This window comes from Ranitomeya variabilis, chromosome 1 (genome assembly GCF_051348905.1).
Source record: "Ranitomeya variabilis isolate aRanVar5 chromosome 1, aRanVar5.hap1, whole genome shotgun sequence".
In the NCBI taxonomy this organism is placed as follows: Eukaryota; Metazoa; Chordata; class Amphibia; order Anura; family Dendrobatidae; genus Ranitomeya; species Ranitomeya variabilis.
Window position 1 is genome coordinate 45,999,480 of NC_135232.1, and position 22,286 is coordinate 46,021,765.

At 46.5% G+C, this 22,286-nt stretch overlaps 1 protein-coding gene across 2 annotated transcripts in view; it reads right to left on the bottom strand.

Annotated features, from left to right (window-relative positions):
- Positions 1-22,286, bottom strand: part of SKA1 (spindle and kinetochore associated complex subunit 1) — an 86,580-nt gene that overhangs the window by 43,374 nt on the left and 20,920 nt on the right. Inside the window, exon 1 of one of the 2 annotated variants that reach the window (XM_077283018.1) lies at positions 19,464-19,667. The exons of the other annotated variant lie outside the window; for it this stretch is intronic. The gene's annotated coding sequence lies outside the window, so the exon portion shown is untranslated. Of the gene's footprint in view, positions 1-19,463; positions 19,668-22,286 lie in introns of those variants that run through there. 2 annotated transcript variants of the gene reach the window in all.

The window sequence follows — 22,286 nt, forward strand, 5'->3', positions numbered from 1 at the left end:
GCATAGCCTGTAATTTATAATGTTGACCATGTTTGTAACGTTAAAAGTGTCCTCACCTCCCATAAAGGGAAGCCTGTTCAAGTATACTTATCGTTTTGCACTCAACAAAATTGTATGTCTTTTTGCTAATCTGTATTGTTGTTTTTCTTCCCAGTCCCGGAGTACTGTGTTTAACCAGGGGGGAGTGCAGCGCCCCAGAGTCCTGGTCGTTGCAGTGCTGTGGCTTCGCCGCTAAGGGGAGCCATGGTACGTTCGATGGCACCGAAGGAGTTCCTCCAATCAGGTATCACAGACACCAATATGTTTCACAGCTGGGCCTCCGGGGGGAGCTAAGGGTGCTATTCATTAGGCCACTCCCCACCATAGTGGGTAAACTGGGGGTCAGGCAGGAAGTTAGTGGAGAACGCTGACGGGATTGAACGGAGCAACACCCTGTGGCAGGGGGTGTTGTGAAGGGAGAGACTGTAGGGTCTCTGCCAGGGGTGGGATCCTGGCAGAGGCTTGGCATTGAAAGAACGTAACGGGTCCGCGCAGGCTCCTGGAAGCGGCGGGACTCAAGAAAGGACTAGAAGCGAGATAGATTGTGCTGAGTGAGAAACGAGATCAAGCAGAAGGAGAATACCAGCAGGGGTTTTGTTGAAAGAGGCAGCACCCTGCTGAGGCGCAATACCGGTGGCCGGAACGCCGAGGGAGTGGATTAGAATACAGCTTCAAGCCATACTCCAAACAGCGGCAGGACAGTCGGTCTCAGGCGGGCTGTCTACCACATATCACCTATGAAGTCTTGGGGGGCAATTGCGGGAGAGGGGCGACTCTAGGGTCCCGGAAGAACTCCAGGCCTACCTGACAAACGGGTGCCATTCCAACCTGAATACAGGGAAGGGGTGGATTACAGAGGAACATCAAATCGAGTTGTGAGGGAACTTAAGAAACAGACACAACCGTTGTGGGGTTACTTTCCGTGAGCACAGCAGGGAAGGACTACAACACATAGCGCTAGAAGGAAGGCACAGATTTCCACCTGAGAGGAGAACTCTGGAGGTGCCATTGGACCGGCCGGACTTGCGTAGCCTGGTGAACCGTGTTCCGGACTGAGGACTCAGAGATCTCCAGTAAAGAGGTAAAGAGACTGCAACCTGGTGTCCTCGTTATTTACCGCGACTTACACCCCACAACCGCACTGCTCCATCGCTACCATTACTACCACCTATTACAACGGACGTCCCCCACTGACGGACAGGGCCACGGACCGGGTCTAGCCACCGTGACAACCCCGAGACTGAGAACTAGAGGCCCGGCTCCGGGTACCCCTCGGCCCCGCGGTGGTGTGGGGGCGCTCCACGAAGCAGACTAGGGAAGGCCTAACTGTGGCAGTGCTGGATTGGGAGAACACTGAGGACCCGTGCGACACAGTCCGACCCTGGTATACATTATATGAAAGGAAGGAAGGTGCAGGGAGAGAAGAGGAAATCTGTAACACTGATCCTGTTGTAATTGCTGTGAAGAGTCTCGATGTGCTAAGTAAAGCTTACAGTAAAGTTGTTGATTTGAAAGTTGAAAAGGACTGTGTCTCAGTCTTTATTACACCGACTGATGGGGACCAACAGCGAAACAGAGGCGACCCTGACAGTGCAGAGAAAGGAGCCACAGGTACACAAAGTAATGGACATTATTTTTATGTGGTGGGGGGGCTAGGGCACAGATACACTGGAGAGTTCGGCCATGACTACTTAACTGGTCCAGCCTCCTACACTGTCATGGGAAATCTGCCCCATGTTTCAATTTATCCTTCATAACTGGTACTTTGCAGACATGGCAAAGTTAGCACCAACAACACATGACATGAAATGATACCATGAGCTCCAGCAACAGGCAGAAAAAGCATATTTGCATGGGGCAGCATGGTTGCAGCAAAGACAGAAGATGCAAAGTTAGATTGGAATAGGTCTCTAATGTTGGTGTCTGATCTACAGATATCAGCGTCTGTCCTGGATCCCGGAAGCTCCACTACCGGCATGTGTTGTGAACAAGAGAGAGCTTCATAGAGAGGCCGTCACCTCACCAGTCTCATATGGAGGGGGCTGGCTGCTTATTTCAACAGCTAAGCCATCCCTATTCTCTATCTATGCATCAGCCATGAAACCTCCACCTTGCCCTCGATACAGGCAGTCCATTTTAAAGGAAGGAACTCACCCTTACTTAATCCTTCACCATCGACAGCTACATCATAAACTATATAATGTAGTATAATAAAGATAATGGACATCAATATTTACTGTTCAAATAATTTACATTTTTTAGTGACTTCACAACGCTATTGCAAATAGAGCTGGTTTCCATTCATCAAAGAACCCACAACACTATGATTGCCTGATTCATAATTTTTAACGATGAAGGTAGACTTAAGGCCATCAAGTTGGAACTATAGCCTAACATGTTTATGCAGAAGAAGGCAAATTCTTTATGAGGCAGATGCTACGTGCCTCATATTAAGAGAAAAATTCCTTCCCGACTACACAAACGGCAATCCGACTAGTTCCCTGGATCAACGTTCCATTATACAATCTAGTGCCTGTAGCCTGTAATATTGTATTTTTAATTACATTACTGCTCTAGAAAATAGAAAAAGACAAGATACTTAGCACGTAATTTGGCCAATTCCTGCATGCCTAGCAGCCACGGCAAGGCGACCTCCTTGAACTTTTGTAGTGAATCAACCATTACAACATCATGTGGTAGAGAGTTCCATAATCTCATTTCTTGTAGAATAAAGAATTGGCGTCTGTGATTATGATTAATCCTTCTTTCCTCAGGATGCCACTTTTCATTGTTGCAGGCATATGTGTAAAAAGATCATTAGAAAAATCTTTGGATTGTCTCTTCTTATTTTTGTACATTACAATAGGTTCTGCCTTAAGTAGAGATGAGCGAATCCAAAAGTTCGGGGTTTGTACCGGACAGTCAGTGTCGGCTGGTAAAACGCCAAACAAAGACTTCTTCCGGAGTCTGATGCAATATTCAGAGTCCCGGGTATAGAAGGTGAAAGAAAGACAGAGAGAATTTTCCAGCTCAAAAGTTTGGGTCACCATTGGTTTCAGTGGGGTTTGGGTCCTGATTCAAATTCAGGTAAAAGTTCTGGTACCCGAAATTAACTTTGGAATAAAGTTCGGGTGGGGTACCAGAACCCGAACTTCCACAGGTCCGCTCATCCTGACCCTTAAGTCTTAATTTTTACATACTGAATAACCCCAAGTTTGATAACCTGTGCTTGTATTTCAGTGAACCCATTCCTTTAATATCCTCGGTAGCTCTTCTCTGCACCGGCTCTAGTTCAGCTTTGTCCTTCTTATACACTGGAGTCCATAATTGTGCACAGTATTCTAAATGTGGCCACACTAGTGACTTGTATAGAGGTAAAACTATGTTCTTGCCCTGAGCATCTCTGCCTCTTAATACATCCCATAATTTTATGTTACTTGACAGCAGCTGCCAGGCACTGATGACTAAAGTTTTGATTCCTGTCCATTAATACCCCTAAATCTTTTTCAGTGTCAGTTTTACCCAGTGTTTTACCATTCAGTACTTAATTATACATTTTATTTCTCTGGCCTTACATTTATGTACACTAAACGTCAATTGCCATTTCTCAGCCCCATCCTCCAGCTTGCATAAATCCCTCTGTAATACGTTGTCCTCTTCTGTGTTGATTACCTTGTATAGTTTAGTATCATCTATAATTATTGAAATCCTACTCTGTATTCCCTCTATCAGGTCTTTATTAAATATCTCATCCCGAGATCTTGGGAGACGAGATCTGAATCTGAGCATGCGCCAACCCCAGCGGCCATTTTCCCAGAGGCCACCGCATTGCAGCAATGGAGCTGCCTTTGCCTCCGGGCTTTGAGGAAATGCCGGCGGAGCCCCGACGCTGCACAAAGAGGAGCCGCTGCCCCCAGCACGGAGACCCCACGCTGCACAAAGAGGAGCCGCTGCCCCCAGCACGGAGACCCCACGCTGCACAAAGAGGAGCCGCTGCCGCCGCCCCCCAGCACAGAGAGCATCGCTGCCACAATGAGGTAATAAGGGGATACTCCACTTACACCTTCCCTGTGAGACACTCCCTCTCTTCGTCATCAGGACCACTCCACCCCACCATATGCACATTGGTCACCCGCCCTATAAGCCGACACACGGCGTATAAGAAGACCCCTGACTTTTAAGAAGATTTTATATTTTAACTAGAAAATAGGGGGGTCGTCTTATACGCACAGTCATCTTATACGCCGGAAAATACGGTAGTTGCTGAGGCTGAAGATGCTGACCAGCCTTGGCCAAAAAATAAGAGAAAGTAAAAAATTGCCACTACGCATTAAGTGACCATTACAGGGATCCTTTATCGGATTCATGACTAAGAGTCTGGCTACATGATTGACTCTCTGGCGTTACAGACAAAATCTGCATTAAAGTTTTGGCTGGGGACTATAGCCATAGACCAGAATAGATTTGTGCTTCCCCCAGCCACCTCCTTCCAATGCCCATAGAGGTGACTGGTAGGTCTCATGTTGGATATTTTGGGTTGTTCTATGGTACTGTAGTTTAAAAGTCGTTCATGCAAATAACATATCTGTATCTCGTTAATGGAACTCATGCCTGGCCATAGATCAAGGAAGCGATCGATTAGTGATTGGAAACCAAACAATAACATTCACACAGCAAGCAGACACAGAAAAAAGTGGTATCCCTAGAGCAGGAGTGGGAAACCTCTGGCCCATGGGACATTTTCAAAGTCATTCCCTCTGGCCCCCTGGCAGATTACCAGGGACTGCAGTGTTTGAGCAGGCAGCAGCGTTTTGCTGGTCTTTACTTCCTTCCTAGACTGCGAGAACACAAACACGTTTTTGTGGACGGAGTTATTGTTTTTGCCGCTATATTCCTGATAATGAAGGCAGCAGTCGCAGAGTCTCCTATGTGATGTTTATGCTCCAGCATCTCCTATTTGATGTACACTCACCGGCCACTTTATTAGGTACACCTGTCCAACTTCTTGTTAACACTTAATTTCTAATCAGCCAATCACATGGCGGCAACTCAGTGCATTTAGGCATGTAGACATGGTCAAGACAATCTCCTGCAGTTCAAACCGAGCATCAGTATGGGGAAGAAAGGTGATTTGAGTGCCTTTGAACGTGGCATGGTTGTTGGTGCCAGAAGGGCTGGTCTGAGTATTTCAGAAACTGCTGATCTACTGGGATTTTCACGCACAACCATCTCTAGGGTTTACAGAGTATGGTCCGAAAAAGAAAAAAAATCCAGTGAGCGGCAGTTCTGTGGGCGGAAATGCCTTGTTGATGCCAGAGGTCAGAGGAGAATGGGCAGACTGGTTCGAGCTGATAGAAAGGCAACAGTGACTCAAATCGCCACCCGTTACAACCAAGGTAGGCCTAAGAGCATCTCTGAACGCACAGTGCGTCGAACTTTGAGGCAGATGGGCTACAGCAGCAGAAGACCACACCGGGTACCACTCCTTTCAGCTAAGAACAGGAAACTGAGGCTACAATTTGTACAAGCTCATCGAAATTGGACAGTAGAAGATTGGAAAAACGTTGCTTGGTCTGACGAGTCTCGATTTCTGCTGCGACATTCGGATGGTAGAGTCAGAATTTGGTGTAAACAACATGAAAGCATGGATCCATCCTGCCTTGTATGGAGCATCTTTGGGATGTGCAGCCGACAAATCTGCGGCAACTGTGTGATGCCATCATGTCAATATGGACCAAAATCTCTGAGGAATGCTTCCAGCACCTTGTTGAATCTATGCCACGAAGAATTGAGGCAGTTCTGAAGGCAAAAGGGGGTCCAACCCGTTACTAGCATGGTGTACCTAATAAAGTGGCCGGTGAGTGTATATGCTCCAGCCTCAGGGATATATATATATATATATATATATATATATATATATATATATATATATATACACACACACCTTCCTTAGTGTCTGCTATGTGATGCATATACTCCAGCCCCAGTGCCTCCTATTTGATGTATATGCACTATTCCCAGTGTCTGCCATGTGATGTAAATGCTCCAGCCCAAGTATTTCTTATGTGATGTTTATACACCAGCCCCAACGTCTCCTATGTAAAATATACACACCTCCCTGAGTGTGTCCTATGTGATGCAAATGCTGCAGCCTGTGTCTGCTATGAGATCTATATGCTAGATCCTCAGTGTCTCCTATATGATGTATATGCACCAGCCCTAGTGTTTCCTATGTGATGTACTGTACATGTTCCAGCCTCAGTGTCTTCTATGTGATGTCCAGTGAAGAGCAAAAGGGTAACAATGTTTTGAACTCTTGACTTCCATGCTCCATATCTCACCATCCACTACACCTTCGAACATGAGACTACTATAATTTTATAGACAAGCATCTTGGCTATACATAAATTTGATTTCCAATGATTCAGCATGTGATTAGTTATGCAGATTCTTGTCATGTCACTGCATTGTTACTGTTTTGCTCCTGGTGGTGGAAAAACTGTAATTAGACAGACCTGTAATTGTATTTCCAGGAGTCCATCCTGACAGCACCATGGAGGACATCCTTCTTATCCTGGGACAGGAAATAGCAAGAGGTTAAAAGAACCCTCTCATCTCCACCCCTCAGTGTCTTTTCCGAGTAACACACCAGGATGGATGCAACAAAATGTACTAAACATTCTTTATACAAATGTTATGTCACATAAGTATAGAATTTCTCAAGGGGAGGCAACTAGCTGAGCTATCAGGATGGACTCATGGAAACACAATTACCGGTAGGTCTAATTACCATTTTCCAGTCATCCCTCCTGACAGCACTATGGTGAATACCAAAGAATGGCCTTTTAGGGTGGGACCACTGCGTGAAGATGCTATCTTCCAAAGACAACTTGTTGTGAGACAACATCTACCTTGTAATGCTTAGAAAAGGTGCTTAGGCTGGACCATGTTTGATCCCTACAAATATGATCCACTGAAGCTCCACCCTCTTTCCACCCATGACGTAGATACTGTTTTGGTTGAAATGGACTATTAACATTTTAGGAGATGGTTTCCCTTTTGCTTCGTAAGCCAGCCCTATTGTGGATCTGATCCACCTCACTATTGTGGATTTTACCGCTTTCTTCCCCTTATTAATTCCCCCAATATTGACAAACAAGTTTGAGTCCTGTCTCCAGTCCCTGATAGATTCCAGGTAATAGATATTAGATCCTCAAATATCTGAGGATAAGGATCCCTAATAGACAGAGCTTGTAGTTCTCCTATCCTCTTGGCTGATGTAATAGCCACCAGAAAGGCAGTTTTAAATGAGAGCCTTATAATATCTATGTCACACTGTCAGGACTCTGAACATTTTTTACCTTTTGTGCATTACTGCCCTTTTCCAACATGGTGTCTTTGGTCTCATGTGCACTTGTCTTCCTGCTATAAAACTCCACCCCAGCCTTCCGTCTGTGCTAGATTATTCTGCTTTGCATCCAGCTCCTGATTACTTCCTGGCCTTGCACCTGCTCCTGTGAACCTGTGTTGGAGATCCTGCCACTCTGCTCTGAGTTCCTGCTGCATACACCAATGTTCAGTAATCCTCCTTCATCTGCTGCTCGTGTTACTTCCATCTGCATTTGCTGGACATGTAAGCTGTTTCTGCTCTGCAAAACCTGAGACTATTAACCAGGCCTCCCTGGTTGAGCTAAGATATGATTTGAACTGCTTAAAAGCATATCTATCTGTGTCTGGACTAAGTCAAGGATCTATTTGTGTCAAGTTTCCTCAAGTATAACTGTGCTTCATAGACTTTCTGTTTGTGTGCATCTACCTCTAAAGTTTCCTATAGACTGCTAAGCTGCGTTTATTATTTGCACCAAGTGTTGTGGACTTGAGTTTCTCTCTGCACCTGCTTGAATCACCGTGTGATAATATAAACTTTACCACTTATAAAACTGTGTCCTGTTGTCTTGTTCCACGCAAAGAGTCTCCTGAATTATCCCCTATAATTATTACACACACACTAGCTCGTACGGATGTTTGCATAGTGCATGGAGTACCAAGTTCAAGTCCCAAGGTGGGACGGATTTCCTCATCAAGGGCTTCAATCTCTGGATAGCCCTGGAAAATCTTGCTATCCAGGGGTGGACAGCTAGAGTAGAATCAAGAATACGCTCAATGCTGAAATTTGGACTCTCAGGGTACTCAGCCTTAATCCCCTTTTAAATCCTACCTGCAGGTAATCCAGCATTTTCAGTAAATCTGGGTGCAACGTATTGACCGAAGATCCCCCGCACTCTATGCAGAATCGCGTCCAGATTTTGTTGTATATAACTAATGATACTGGCTTTCTACTTGCCCAAATGGTAGATATCACCTCGGCAGACAAACCCCTTAACTTTAGAACATGCCTTTCAGGATCCATGCTGAAAGGTGCAACCTGTCTGGGCTCTAGAATAGAAGATCTTCCCTTTGTGGGAGCAGGATAGGCTCTTCCACATATATCTTCTCTAACAGGGAAACCAGCTGCTTCTTGGCCAGAAGGGCACTATTAATATTTTTGCCCTCTCCTCTTGTACCTTCCTCAGCACCCATGCAATTTGTGGAAGTATAGGGAATGCATAGGCCAGCTCTTCGCTCCAGGACTGGGATAATGCGTCGATCCCTGTCGGACTGTATAGGGGATTTAGTGGAAAGAAATTTCTGACCTTCGCATTCTCTCTGGTTGTGAAAAAGTCTATTTGTGGGGTCCCCCAACACTGACACAGCATGTGGAACACTAGCTCATTTAGTTCCCACTCTGTGGGAGATATTTTCTGCCTGTTTAGGAAGTCTGCCACCTGGTTCTGGGACCCCACCAGGTGAAACAGACAGAAACGTTTCCACCGCCGACCAAAAGATTTTCCCTGCCAGATTCTGTAGTGAGGGAAGTCTTGGCTCCCCCTGATGGTGTAGAAAGGCCATAGTCATCATACTGTCCAACAGGATCCTCACATGCCTGTTTTTGACTATTAAAACAAAAAAAGGCAGCACTCTGCAGCACCATAGCATGCAAATATTGAATATGAAAATTGAATTGCATTACTGCATTAGAAATATGAAAAATTGAGAAAGCTTAGCGCATAATTTGGCCAATTCATGTATACCTGGAAGCCACGTTAAGGTGTTTCTCATTTCCAGGACCTAGCAATTCCTTTCCTCTTAAGGCCCCGTCTCACATAGCGATTTACCAATGATCACGACCAGCGATACGACCTGGCCGTGATCGTTGGCAAGTCGTTATGTGGTCGCTGGGGAGCTGTCACACAGACAGCTCTCTCCAGCGACCAACGATCAGGGGAACGACTTCGGCATCGTTGAAACTGTCTTCAACGATGCCGAAGTCCCCCTTCAGCACCCGGGTAACCAGGGTAAACATCGGGTTAGTAAGCGCAGGGCCGCGCTTAGTAACCCGATGTTTACCCTGGTTACCATCGTAAATGTAAAAAATAACAAACAGTACATACTCACCATCTGATGTCCGTCAGGTCCCTTGCCGTCTACTTCCTGCTCTGACTGAGTGCCGCCATACAGTGAGAGCAGAGCGCAGCGGTGATGTCACTGCTGTGCTGTGCTCTCACTGTACGGCGGCACTCAGTCAGAGCAGGAAGCGGACGGCAAGGGACCTGACGGACATCAGATGGTGAGTATGTACTGTTTGTTATTTTTTACATTTATGATGGTAACCAGGGTAAACATCGGGTTACTAAGCGCGGCCCTGCGTTTAGTAACCCGATGTTTACCCTGGTTACCAGCGAAGACATCGCTGAATCCGTGTCACACACACCGATTCAGCGATGTCAGCGGGACCTCAACGACCAAAAAAAGGTCCAGGCCATTCCGACACGACCAGCGATCTCACAGCAGGGGCCTGGTCGCTGGTACGTGTCACACATAGCGAGATCGCTACTGAGGTCGCTGTTGCGTCACAAAACTTGTGACTCAGCAGCGATCTCGCTAGCGATCTCGCTATGTGAGACGGGGCCTTTAGTCTAAGAGAGGATTCATGTTCCCATACAGATGAAGACTTTATTCTAAGAGAGAAAAGGCATTGCTAGGTCCTGGAAACGAGAAACGCCTTAACGTGGCTTCCAGGTATTCATGAATTGGCCAATTTATGCGCTAAGCTTTCTCAATTTTTCAGATTTCTAATGCAGTAATACAATTTAATTTTCATATTTCATATTTGCATGCTATGGCGCTGCAGAGTGCTGCCTTTTTTGCTTTTGTGTATTTGAGTTGGTGACTCTAGGTTAGCACCTGTTCACACAGTCTATGTTTGGATGTGACGGTCAGTTTTTTTAAATTTGTTTTTGACTACTGGCATAGGACCTCCCAAACTGCGCCGCAGTTCCCTGTAATTTTAGGGCCTGGCCTGGGACTTCCGGAGTCCATGTTCCCATGAAGAATCTTCCTTCCAGATAACCACCCTAACCTAGCTGGCTTGGATGGTGGTAACCATCATACAGGGGAAGATGACCAAGGGGACTCCCCTCTGGAGGTTTTCTGGAACGGTCCACCAGACTAGGGATTTTTTATTTTTACTGAGGAGGAGGGGGGCATTATGGCATCTAGAGATAGTTGGCATCTGTTCCTGGCTGATAAAATGGTCTTCTGGAGTCCCTGTGAATGGAACGGACTCCACTATACACAGGGAATGCAGGATGTCATTACACCAAGGACCCTCGTCAATTTTCGGAGAGCCGATGGATACTTCCCCCTATTGAGGCCTGCTTCTCCACCGGTAGAAAAGACATTCTTAAGTGAAAGTCTAGATAGAACACCCAGGAACTTCTTCCTGCTTTCAGGAGTAAGATTCAACTACCCCCAATTTATCACTCCAGATTCTGAAGTATGCAGACCGAGGTTTGACGATGCTCTATAAGCTCTCCTCTGGAGCTGGCTATGATTAGGAAGTCGTCTAGGTAGGGGACTATGATATCTAACCTCCCCAGATAGGCCACCACTTCTGCCACGAGCTTAGTAAATACTAAAGTTGCTGAGGCTAGACTGAAAATAAGGCAACAGAACTGTTAGTGATGGACCCGATCCTGGACCCTAAGTGCGAACCTCAGGTACTCTCGACTGCAAGCATGGATTGGAACGTGATAATACGCTTTCTTTAAGTCCAGGGTCCACATCACTGCATCTTTATCAGGAGGACTGTGGACCTGATTGACTCCATTTTTAATTTTCTGTGCCTTACCTAGCGGTTCATGGGTTTTAAATTTATTATTGTGCGACTTTCTTCAGTGGGTTTTCTAACTGAAAAGAGCCTAGAATAGTGGCCCCTGAACCTTCCTTCCTCGGGAACCATGACTATCTCTCCGATGTTTAGGACGTCCTGAACAACGAACCACATGGGGGAAGTGGCGAACGGGAGCTGGGAGTTTGTTAGAACCTTTCTGGCGGGGTCTGGGTAAACGCTATCCTGTAGCCTGAAGAGATTGCTCCTAGTACCCACTGAATTTCTGAAATCTCCTGCCAACCTTCCAAGTATGACTTTAGTTGTCCTCACACTCTCATGGTGTCATTTATTTCCTGACCCAAAGCCTGAGCCAAAGATAGAGCCCCTACCACCTTTGGGGTAGCTCCACCTGCCTGATTTTCCCTTCAATTTGTAGCCTGATCTCTGGGGGATTGGGGTCTACGAAAGGGCTGTTTTTTTTTTAGGCTTATCCTCTGCGAACCCCTTCTTCATGTCAGATTCCTTCTCTAGAATTTCATCCAGGCCCGAGCCAAATACTCTAGCTCCTGAGAAGGGAATGGAACAAAGCTTATTTTTAGATTGTGTATCCCCAGACCACATCTTTAGCCAAATCACTCGCCAGGCAGCATTTGACAAAACACCATTCCTAGCAGCAAATCTGACAGACTCCGCAGATGCGTCAGCCATAAACCCCATAGCCAGTTCAAGCAGTGGAAGGGATCTCAGGATAACTTTCCTGGGGGAAAGTTTACTCTTTAAGTAAGTCGACGACCTAGAGGAACACAGGTGCATGAACCTAGCGACCGAGGTTGCTGTTATGTTGACCCGTATTATGGCCGCTGACGTCTCTCCAGGTTCTTTTTAGCAGGCCATCTGCTTTCTAATCCATCGGCTCCTTGAGACTTGATGAATCTTCGAATGGGATCAAAGTCCTTTTCTCCACCTTGGCTACAAGGACATCGATTTTCGGAATGTCCACCCAGGGCTTAATGTCCTCCGGTTCGAAGGGCAGGTGAAGTCTAAAGTCTCAGGGAATAATAAGCCTTTTCTTGGCATCCTTCAACTCCTCCATGATCATGGTTTGAATGTGACTGTTAACGGGGAAGACTCTGTGTCTCTGGGATCTTAATTCGCCAAACATCTCACTGTATAGAATGAGATTTTTGGGTTTCCTCAACCTGTGTAGTACTCCTAACTGCACCGAGGAACTCATCTGTATACTCAGAAGAGAAGAGGCATCTTTTCTCCTTTTCTGGGGGGGGTCTTCAGCCGCTTCTCCCTCTTCTTCCTGGTTGAACCCACTGGAGTGCAAGTCTTCCTCGGAGCTTAGCTCCATCTCCCACCTTGGCCTTTTGGCATGGAGTCCACCCTGGGACTTTGGCTATGAAGCATGCGTATGGAGTAAGCAGGAAATAGAGGCCTGAACCTCTTCCCTGATGATGACCTCATATTAGTTACAGAGATGACTGCTCCTCTCTGATGACTTTGGAGGTGCATGTCTCGCATAGCTGCTTTAACCAGGCATCTGGTAATTTAACGCTGCAGATAGCGCATCTCCTACATTTCACCACCTTCTTGCCATCCCTTTTATGTGCCTTATAGCTGGATGCTCCCTCCTAAAATACACAGAGTATATGCTATGTGTATTTATGTGGGGTAAGAGGATGTCAGTGGGTATATTCCCTAATAGACCCCTACTCATGTGCCCTTGGGCTTGTTCGGCTAGCTATAGCCTGTGCTTTGCCTGAATCCTGCATGCTGAGTATACAGTAGAAATACATACAACCGGTAGCGCATTTATACGATACCGTGTCTCATGAGGAGCTATCTAGGTCCTTGCTTGCATCCTGTACTTCCTGCATTGCACCGTGGAATGCACGCTGACCATGAACCCGGAAGTGCTCGACCCTGCCACAGTGATGACGCCACTGGAAGTGCACCCACAGTGGGATGAAGTGGCTCACAACCTAGAGCAGCGCTCGACCGGGTAGGCTGAGGAACCCCATTCAGGGGATGTCGGCCACAGACTGCTTGACAGCGGGAAGGAAGAGGTTGGGCCCCCCTGATCCCACTGAGTCTGTTCCAGATACGATCTCTTCTCTTGTTGTTCCTGTTATGATCCGGTGGTAGGATCACCAAACTGACCTGAAAGATAAACCACAATAATCGGACAAGCTCTGGGGATGAGGAAACTATACTGACCGCAACCCTGATCCTATCCACACACACACTAAAGGCAGCCGTGGAGCGTTACCTGAAAACCTAGACGCCTCTTCACAGCCTGAGAAACTGGCTACCCCTAGAGAGAAAGCAAAGACCTCACTTGCCTCAGAGAAATAACCCCAAAGTTATAGAAAGCCCCCCACAAATAATAACGGTGAGTTAAGGGGAAAATACAAACGTAGAAATGAAACAGGTTTAGCAAATGAGGCCCGCCAACACTAGATAGAAAGAAGATAGCAAGGGATCTGCGCGGTCAGTACAAAAACCATCCACGCAGAGAATACAAGAACCCCCACACCGACTCACGATGTGAGGGGCGCACTCTTGCACCCCAGAGCTACCAGCAAGCGAAAAATCACATAATAGCAAGCTGGACTGAACTCATCATATACTTAGAAACGTTTTCAAGGAAATAATGAGCAAAATAAACAAGCAAAACTTAGCTTCTCCAGAAGGAGACAGGTCACAAGGGAGGTCCAGGAGAAATCAGAACTAGCACTGAATGCAACGACAGCAGGCAAAAAGTAAAGGTCCAGGTGAGTTAAATAGGGCCAGCCTAGCAGGAAATGAGGCAGCTGAGCCCAGCTACAGACCAGCCATATCGCTAAAGGCCACCAGAGGGAGCCCAAGAACAGAACTCACACAGTACCACTAATGACCACAAGAGGGAGCCCGAGAACGGAATTCACAACATGTTCCTATCCTTGCCGGGACAGGGAAAAAACACTGAAGGGTGGAGGTGGGAGCTTCCTTTTAACCTCTTGTTGTTTCCTGTCCCAGCAAAGCCAAGAAGAACGGCCTCCATAGTGCAGTCACAAGGGATGACCTGGAAAATCTTTTTTCCTTAAACAGGAACCTGTCACCAGGTTTGGCCGATATAAGATATGGCGTCCGCCTTTCAGAGTTTTCTACAGCATTCAGTAATGCTGTAGATAAGCCCCCAATCCCACCTGCATAAGAAGAAAAATAAGTTTTACTATTCTCACCTGCAAGGTGGTCCGGTCCGATGGGTGTCGCCAGTCCGGGTCCGGCGCCTCCCATCTTCTCGTGATGCCACCCTCCTGCTTGCTTCACAGGCTCCCTGGCATTGTGCTCCTGCACAGGTGTACTTATCTACCATGCTGAGGGCAGAGCAACGTAGTGCAGTGCGCAGGGGCTGAGACTCTCAAACTTTTCCCAGCGCCTGTGCACTGCAGTACTTTGGGCTGCCCTCAACAGAGCAGATAAGTACACCTGCGCAGGAGCACGATGCCGGGGAGCCTGTGAAGCAAGCAGGAGGGCGGTGATCATAAGAAGATGGGAGGCGCCAGACCAGGACCTGCAAACACCCATCGGACCGGACCGCCCCACCCCGCAGGTGAGTATAATAAAAGTTATTTTTCTTATCATTCAGGTCGAATCAGGGGCTTACCTGCAGCATTATAGAATGCTGTATATAAGCCCTGAAAGCAGGTGGCCGTATCTTATATCGGCCAAACCTGGTGACGGGTTTGCTTTAATAGCTCAGTGGGTTGTTAGGTTGGCTCCCAAGCAAAAGATCACTGGTTCAAATCAAGGAGCAGCCATGTCTCTCGTGCAAGAAAATTGTTTAACTGCATCATCTGAATGCCATGACAGTTGGAAGAATACAAAATGAAGTCCGTCCATGCATTCAAAAGCCAAGAGGTGGACATCCAAGCAAAATATCGGAGTCAACTAGTCAGCTCATCATAAGGTCTTGAGTTTGCAGAAAAGTGGACACTAGAAGATTACAAACAGGTGAGTTGGAGTAATGAGACAAAAGTCAATAGACGAGGCTTTGATGGGTGCAAATGGGTCTGGAAGAAATAAGAGAAAAAGGGGCTAGCGGAGCGAGAAATTGAAGAAACTGTCAAGTTCGGTGGAGGGAGCCTTATGTAATGGTTGTTTCACAGCCAAAGGCGTTGGATTCGTGACCAGGATCGATGATGGTCCCAATGCTGAGCTATACGTGAGTATCCTACAAGACGGGTTACATCGTACATACAATAGATAGGAAAAGGATGACTGTGTTCCAGCAAGAGAATGACCTAAAGTATTGCCGAAGAACTGGTTCGAGATTCCTTCGAGATTGCCGAAGAACTGGTTCAATAACAATGAAGTAGAGGTCCTGAATTGGCTACCACAGTCCCCAGCAGGGCCAAACTGGCCATCCTGCAAATGCCAGAAGGGCCTGTCTGGTCATGGGCTGCCTTTTCTGCTACGTTGATAACAGAATCGGTGTTCTCAAGATACCCATACTGAAGAGATGTGATGGAGCACAAAGTTGCAGACTCATCACTTACCCCAGCAGGGCACGGGTATCATTAGAAATATTGGTCTTGTAGAAAATCTTCCTTTCCTCCATCCAGGGTAATATTAGTAATATATCCCCATCTGGTTCATAGGGATGGGGACAACATGGGCTTGTATGATTTCAAATGCCAGGACTGAATTTCAGCCTCAGTCCATACCTGGTCCCCAGACCTCAACCCAATCGAACAGGTAGAGTTGAAGAAAAGTCTGTATACATACCCAAGTGAGTCGGCCAGTGTGCACAAACTTTGAGAACGTGTAGAAGAGACCTAGGATCAGATTTCAGTCGAGACATGTTTGAATCTGATCAAGAGCATGCCCAGAAGGATTCAGAGAAAAAAAAAAAAAGACACAAAAATGTAGCTTAATTTGAGTTGGTACACATGCAGAGGATAAACGCATGTTCACATTGGCCACAAAACATTAAAACCTACAAGAGAAAAAAGTAAGCAAAAACCTTAATGTAGCTAAGTAAAAAAGCAGAAGTGCATTTAAATAGAGTTTTTAGTAATACTGTTTTTTGATCAAAAAATAGCACAAAAGCCATCCCACTGCGTCAAGGTAACTCTGATAGGGACAGTCCTACACCGTCTAATATTAAAACCTTACCATGTGTCAGTGTTGACCTCAGTGTGAATAAGGGCAGACAAAAAGGACTGGGCCCAACGAGTGAAACACCAGACTGGGGAAGCCATATATAGTCTCTAGCTCAGAAACAGGGAGGCCACACCCCGGATTGCACAAAATGCAACAATACAAAGAAAAAAAAACACAAAAATTGAGCTTAACTTGAGTTGGTACACATGCAGAGGTTAAAAATTATTCAGGCAGTGATGAAAGCCAAAGGTGGATTTACAAAATACTAAGGCTAGGTTCAGATTGCGTTAGTGCAATCCGTTTAGCGCGAGCGCTAGCGGATTGCGCTAACGCAATGTCTTTTTCGGGGCCGCGTTCAGGGGTCGCGTTAACGTCCCCGCTCTCGCAGATCCCCGATCTGCGAGAGCGGGGAACGGACCTCTGGCGCGCCGCGGACGCTGCAAGCAGCGTCCGAGGCACGCTACAAAAGACCGGCACATCACTAGCGCGTGCCGAAAATGACACGCGCTAGCAATGCGCTCTAACATTGCCGGCAATGGGAGCACTAACGGACGCGGTGCACGGCGTTAATTTCGCCGTGCAACGCTGTCCGTTAGCGCTATCCCATTAACGCAATGGGAACCTAGCCTAAGAAAATAATAAATAGTTGCAAGTCAAATCTATGTAGGAGATAGCCAAGATGATAGTCTATAAAATGATAGCAGTCTCACATTTGAAGCAGTAGTGGATGGTGAGATATGGAGCCTGAAAGTCAAAAGTTCAAAACATCGTTACCCTTTTGCTTGTCAGTGTATATCAGATTTAGGCCGGAGTCTCACTAGAGAGGAATACGGATGAGTGCTATGTGATATCATCCGAGTGCTGTGCGATATACGCAGGCCCCGGCAATGGAGAAATTCATTTATCCGCCTCCTCCGCAGCTGTGCTGTGATTCTCTCTGTGCGAGAGGCTCGGAGCATGGATGCATGCGAGCAGGAGCCGAGGGTCATTAGTAGTGATGAGCGAATATACTCGTTACTCGAGATTTCTCGAGCATGCTCGGGGGTCCTCCGAGTATTTTTCAGTGCTCGGAGATTTAGTTTTCCTCACCGCAGCTGAATGATTTACATCTCTTAGGGCTGTCCCACACGTCCAGATAATTCCGGTACCGGAATAAATCGGTACCGGAGTTATCCGTGTCCGTGTGCCTGGGAACTCACGGAGGCCATACGTGCGGCACACGTGTGCCGCCTGTATGGCGAGTGGGTACCACACGGAGCGTGTGGTACCCACTCTGCATGGTGCTGAAGCTGCTATTCATATCTGCCCTGCAGCAGCGTTTGCTGCAGAGAAAATATGAAGAATAGTGTTAAAAATAAAGATTTAGGTGTCCGCCGCCCCCCCACCCCCTGTGCGCCCCCCCGCTGTTCAGAAAATACTTACCCGCCTCCCTCGCTGCTTCCTGCTCTGGCCGCGGCTTCTCCTGCATGCCTGCATGCGGTCACGTGGGGCCGATCATTTACAGTCATGAATATGTGGCTCCACCTCCCATAGGGGCGGAGCCGACTATTCATGATTGTAAATGATCGGCCCCACGTGACCGCATACAGTAGGAGGCGCGGCCAGAGCAGGAAGCAGCGAGGGAGGCGGGTAAGTATTTTCTGACCAGCGGGGGGGCGCACAGGGGGTGGGGGGGAGGCGGACACCTAAATCTTTATTTTTAACACTATTCTTCATATTTTCTCTACAGCAAACGCTGCTGCAGGGAAGATATGAATACCGGCTTCAGCACCATGTGGGGGGGGACAGCGCTTACTGTAGCGCTGTCTCCTGCACGCACACGGACCCCAGACGGAGAATGTCCGTGTGAGGTCCGTGTTTTACGCGGACCCATTGACTCTATTGGGTCCGTGTAAAACGTGCGCTCCCACGAACACTGACATGTCTCCGTGTTTGGCACACGGAGACACGGTCCGCAAAAAATCAATGACATCTGAACAGATGCATTGATTTTTATGGGTCTACGTGTGTCAGTGTCTCCGGTACGTGAGGAAACTGTCACCTCACGTACCGGAATCACTGACGTGTGAAACCGGCCTTAGCCAGCTTTATTACATGTGCGGATTCTCTAGAAACCAGGCAACCCCCACATGTCCTTATGCTGGCTAACAGATGTAAATCATTCAGCTGCGGCGATGAAAACTAAATCTCCGAGCACTAAAAAAATACTCAGAGGTCACCCGAGTGTGCTCAAGAAATCTCGAGTAACGAGTATATTCGCTCATCACTAGTCATTAGCATATCGCATCCGATCCGGACTTGTGGCGACCAAAAAAAAATAAAAATGTAATTTTGGCATTCTTGATTTTTTCTATTTATGTTGTTTACCAATCTGGGTTTTTTTTTTTTATATATTGATAGACCAGTCTTTTCTGAAAACGGCAATACCAAACGTGTGATACAGCTGACATGTGCCGGGAAAGATGTTGGTTCACCGATAGAGCCCACATCAAATGGAGGGACATGATATGCGCAGTACTAGTATGGCACATGACTTGAAGGGGTTAAAATGAACCCGTCACCTCGGAAAGCACTTTTTACCTGCAGGTAAATAAAGTTCCAATACTTTCTATCCGCCTTACTAAGAGTGCAGCTACTGGGAGAATATTAACTTAATTTCCTCCCGAGAGTTGCCGTCTTTCAGACATGGGGGCACGGAGCGGATACAGCACCACTCCTTGTACCGCAAGAGGCGACTGTAAGCATGCTTGCTCTGATCGACCACTCGCTCGGCCCCATGAGCTGTCAAAATGCCGGGGCATGCTGTGAGCGATGACTGTAGCTGCCCCATGCCCCCATAACTTAAAATTGCCAAGTACTGGAGGGAAATAAGTTTGTTTTTTTCCAGTAGCTGCACTTTTAGTATGTTGGCCAGGCAGCATCCCACATCTGCAGATAAATAGTGTTTTCCGAAGAGACAGTTTCCCTTTAAGGAGTACAGCAGTCATCATGGATCTGTAGTGTAGATGTTGTAGTACGGACACGGGATAACAGTAGAAAATGTAGATCTGGGTCTGACCTTGCAGTATTCTGGATCTGGATGCAATATTCCTGCAGTAGAGTTTATAGGGATCTGCTCAGGAACTGATGGACAGATCTCGTCTCTCGGGGAGAGCAGAATATATCAGTCCACAGGCTGCAGCGAAATGGACGGATTGTCAGAGCTCATGGTGAGGAAGGAGGAGATCCGAAGAGGGAGTGGAGGAGATTGAGCCCACACCTCTAATAACACGTGCACAGCTTCAATTTATATTAAAAGGGACATAACCACAATATACAAACGCGTGAGAGCCAGAATTGACAAAACTCCTTCGAAATCCAATTATTTAGCATTTTTACACCTTTTCCATGAAAAACAAAAACAAAAAAAACAGATAGCACTCAGTCCAATGTTATTCAATAGGGCAGTGCAGATGAGAATTTTTTTTTCACTTATGAAATTTGCATTTGATAATTTAATTGGAGTGTGAAAAAAAATAATCGGGCTCCAGGCAGAGTCGCAGTATAACATCTGATCTTTATGGATAAATTGCAATTTTGTAACGTAGGATACTGTAAATGGTCTTCTAAAAGATTAACTTCTGCTGTAAAAAAACAGACGGCATACAGATGATGAATGAAAAAAAAAAATTGTCCTACTCGTCTGGATGTTTTTTTTGCATTCGTGCGAACCTACCTGCAGTATGATTACATTAATACTAAACTTATTATTATTATTATTATTATTATTATTGTTCTAATTTTAGCAGTTAAAAAAAATCTGAACTTATATAACAAAAAATTGGCTTGTGGCAAAAATTTTCCAAGACCCCCAATTCCACATTTCCTTTGTATTTTAGGCAAAAAACAATATATATATATATATTTTAATCTTTTACATTTTACAAATTACAAAAAAGAAAATGGGTCAATGCAAATGTTTGAGCACCCTGCACCCCCCCCCCAAAAAAGGGAGCATTATTTACCTGCCCGGGTCACAGTAACTAATGCGCTATCAGGATGCAGCAAACTAACTTAATAAAGATGGAGGAAGCACAGGTGAGAAATACTGATGAGACGACCACTCACAACCTACCAAGTCATGAGGCAGATGATTGCTTAGTATTAACACTGCAAACAAGCGGCTTGTAATGGTCTTCTAAGGCTACTTTCACACTAGCCTTTTTATGCAATACGTCGCAATGCGTCGTTTTGGCAAAAAAACGCATCCTGCAAAAGTGCTTGCAGGATGCGTTTTTTCCCCATTGACTAACATTAGCGACGCATTTGCGACGCATTGACACGTCGCAACCGCCGTGTGACGGTTGCGTCATGTTGTGGCGGACCGTCGGCAGCAAAAAACGTTGCTTGCAACGTTTTTTGCTGCGTCGAGAACGTCTTTTCCGACCGCGCATGCGCGGCCGGAACTCCGCCCCCTCCTCCCCGCACCTCACAATGGGGCAGCGGATGCGCTGAAAATCAGCATCCGCTGCACCCGTTGTGCAGCGCAAACAATGCTAGCATTGGTACGTCGGTCGAGTACGACGCTAGTGTGAAAGTAGCCTTAGAGATTAATAACTGCTGCTGTAAAAAAAACAGATTGTACATGGATGATGAAAGAGAAAAAATTATTCTACTGGAAGAATGGATGAAAATCCCTCAAACAAGAAATCAAAGACTCGTCTGGCTGCAAAAAGTGTTTACAAGCTGTGATACCTGAAAAAGGGGGTGCTACTGGGTACTAACCATGCAGGGTGCCCAAACTTTTGCATTGGCCCATTTTCCTGTTTGTAATTTTTAAAAATGTAAAAGATAAAATACATGTTTTGCCTAAAATACAAAGGAAATGTGTCATCTTTAACTTTAGGCCTTTTAGAGATCATTTCATCTTCAACTTGCTTAACTGTTCACAATAACAGTAATTTTGACCAGGTATGCTCAAACATTTACATGCCGCTGTATGTATGGGTATATATTACAATTTTCACATTTTTTTTCATCCCCTGATAGGATTTGAACTTGCGATTAGGGTTGAGCGAAACGGGTCGGCAATTTTCAGAAGTCGCCGACTTTTGGGGTGGGGTCGGCCATGAAGTCGGCGATCTTCTGAATCTGGAATCGGAATTCCGATACCGATTCCAGATATGTTTAAGATATCAGGAATTGGTATCGGAATTCAGATTTAAGTGTAAAATAAAGAATTAAAATAAAAAATATCGCTATACTTACCCTCTGATGGGCCCTGGTACTAACCGGGAACCTTCCTTCCTTAGAATCAGCCTTCCAGGACCTTGCGGTGACGTCGCGGTGACGTCGCGGCTTGTGATTGGTCGCGCGGCCGCCCATGTGACCGCTCGCGCGACCAATCACAAGCCGCGACGTCACCGTGACGTCACCGAAGGTCCTGGAAGGGCTGATTCTTAGGAAGGAAGGCTGCCAGAACGAAGCCGAGGGTGAGTATATTCCTATTAGGTATATACTCACCCTCGGACACGCCCTGCTTCTTTCCGGCAGTCAGGAACAGCAAGGACCCCCGGCTGGGGGAAATCTAAGCTGACCAGTCCCCAGGAGGGGAAAAGACTGCTGCCCCGGACTAAAGGACAGTGACACGAGCATTGCCAGATCCCAGGAAGGGATAGAATCTGTTGCCCAGGACTTAAGGACCTTAACACTGGCCTCAGGACTTTGTAAGGGCTCCACCGAAGGGACTTCAAGCGTCCAGATCCGGCATATGGACTACTGCTTTTATCGGCCACGATGGCTGTTGTGGGTACGGTCGCGGACATTGCTAGGGAAGGAGGAAGCCAGTGTTGTACTTCATTTCATCTCTGTTATTAAGTTTTCTTCCCTGTTGGACTGCAAG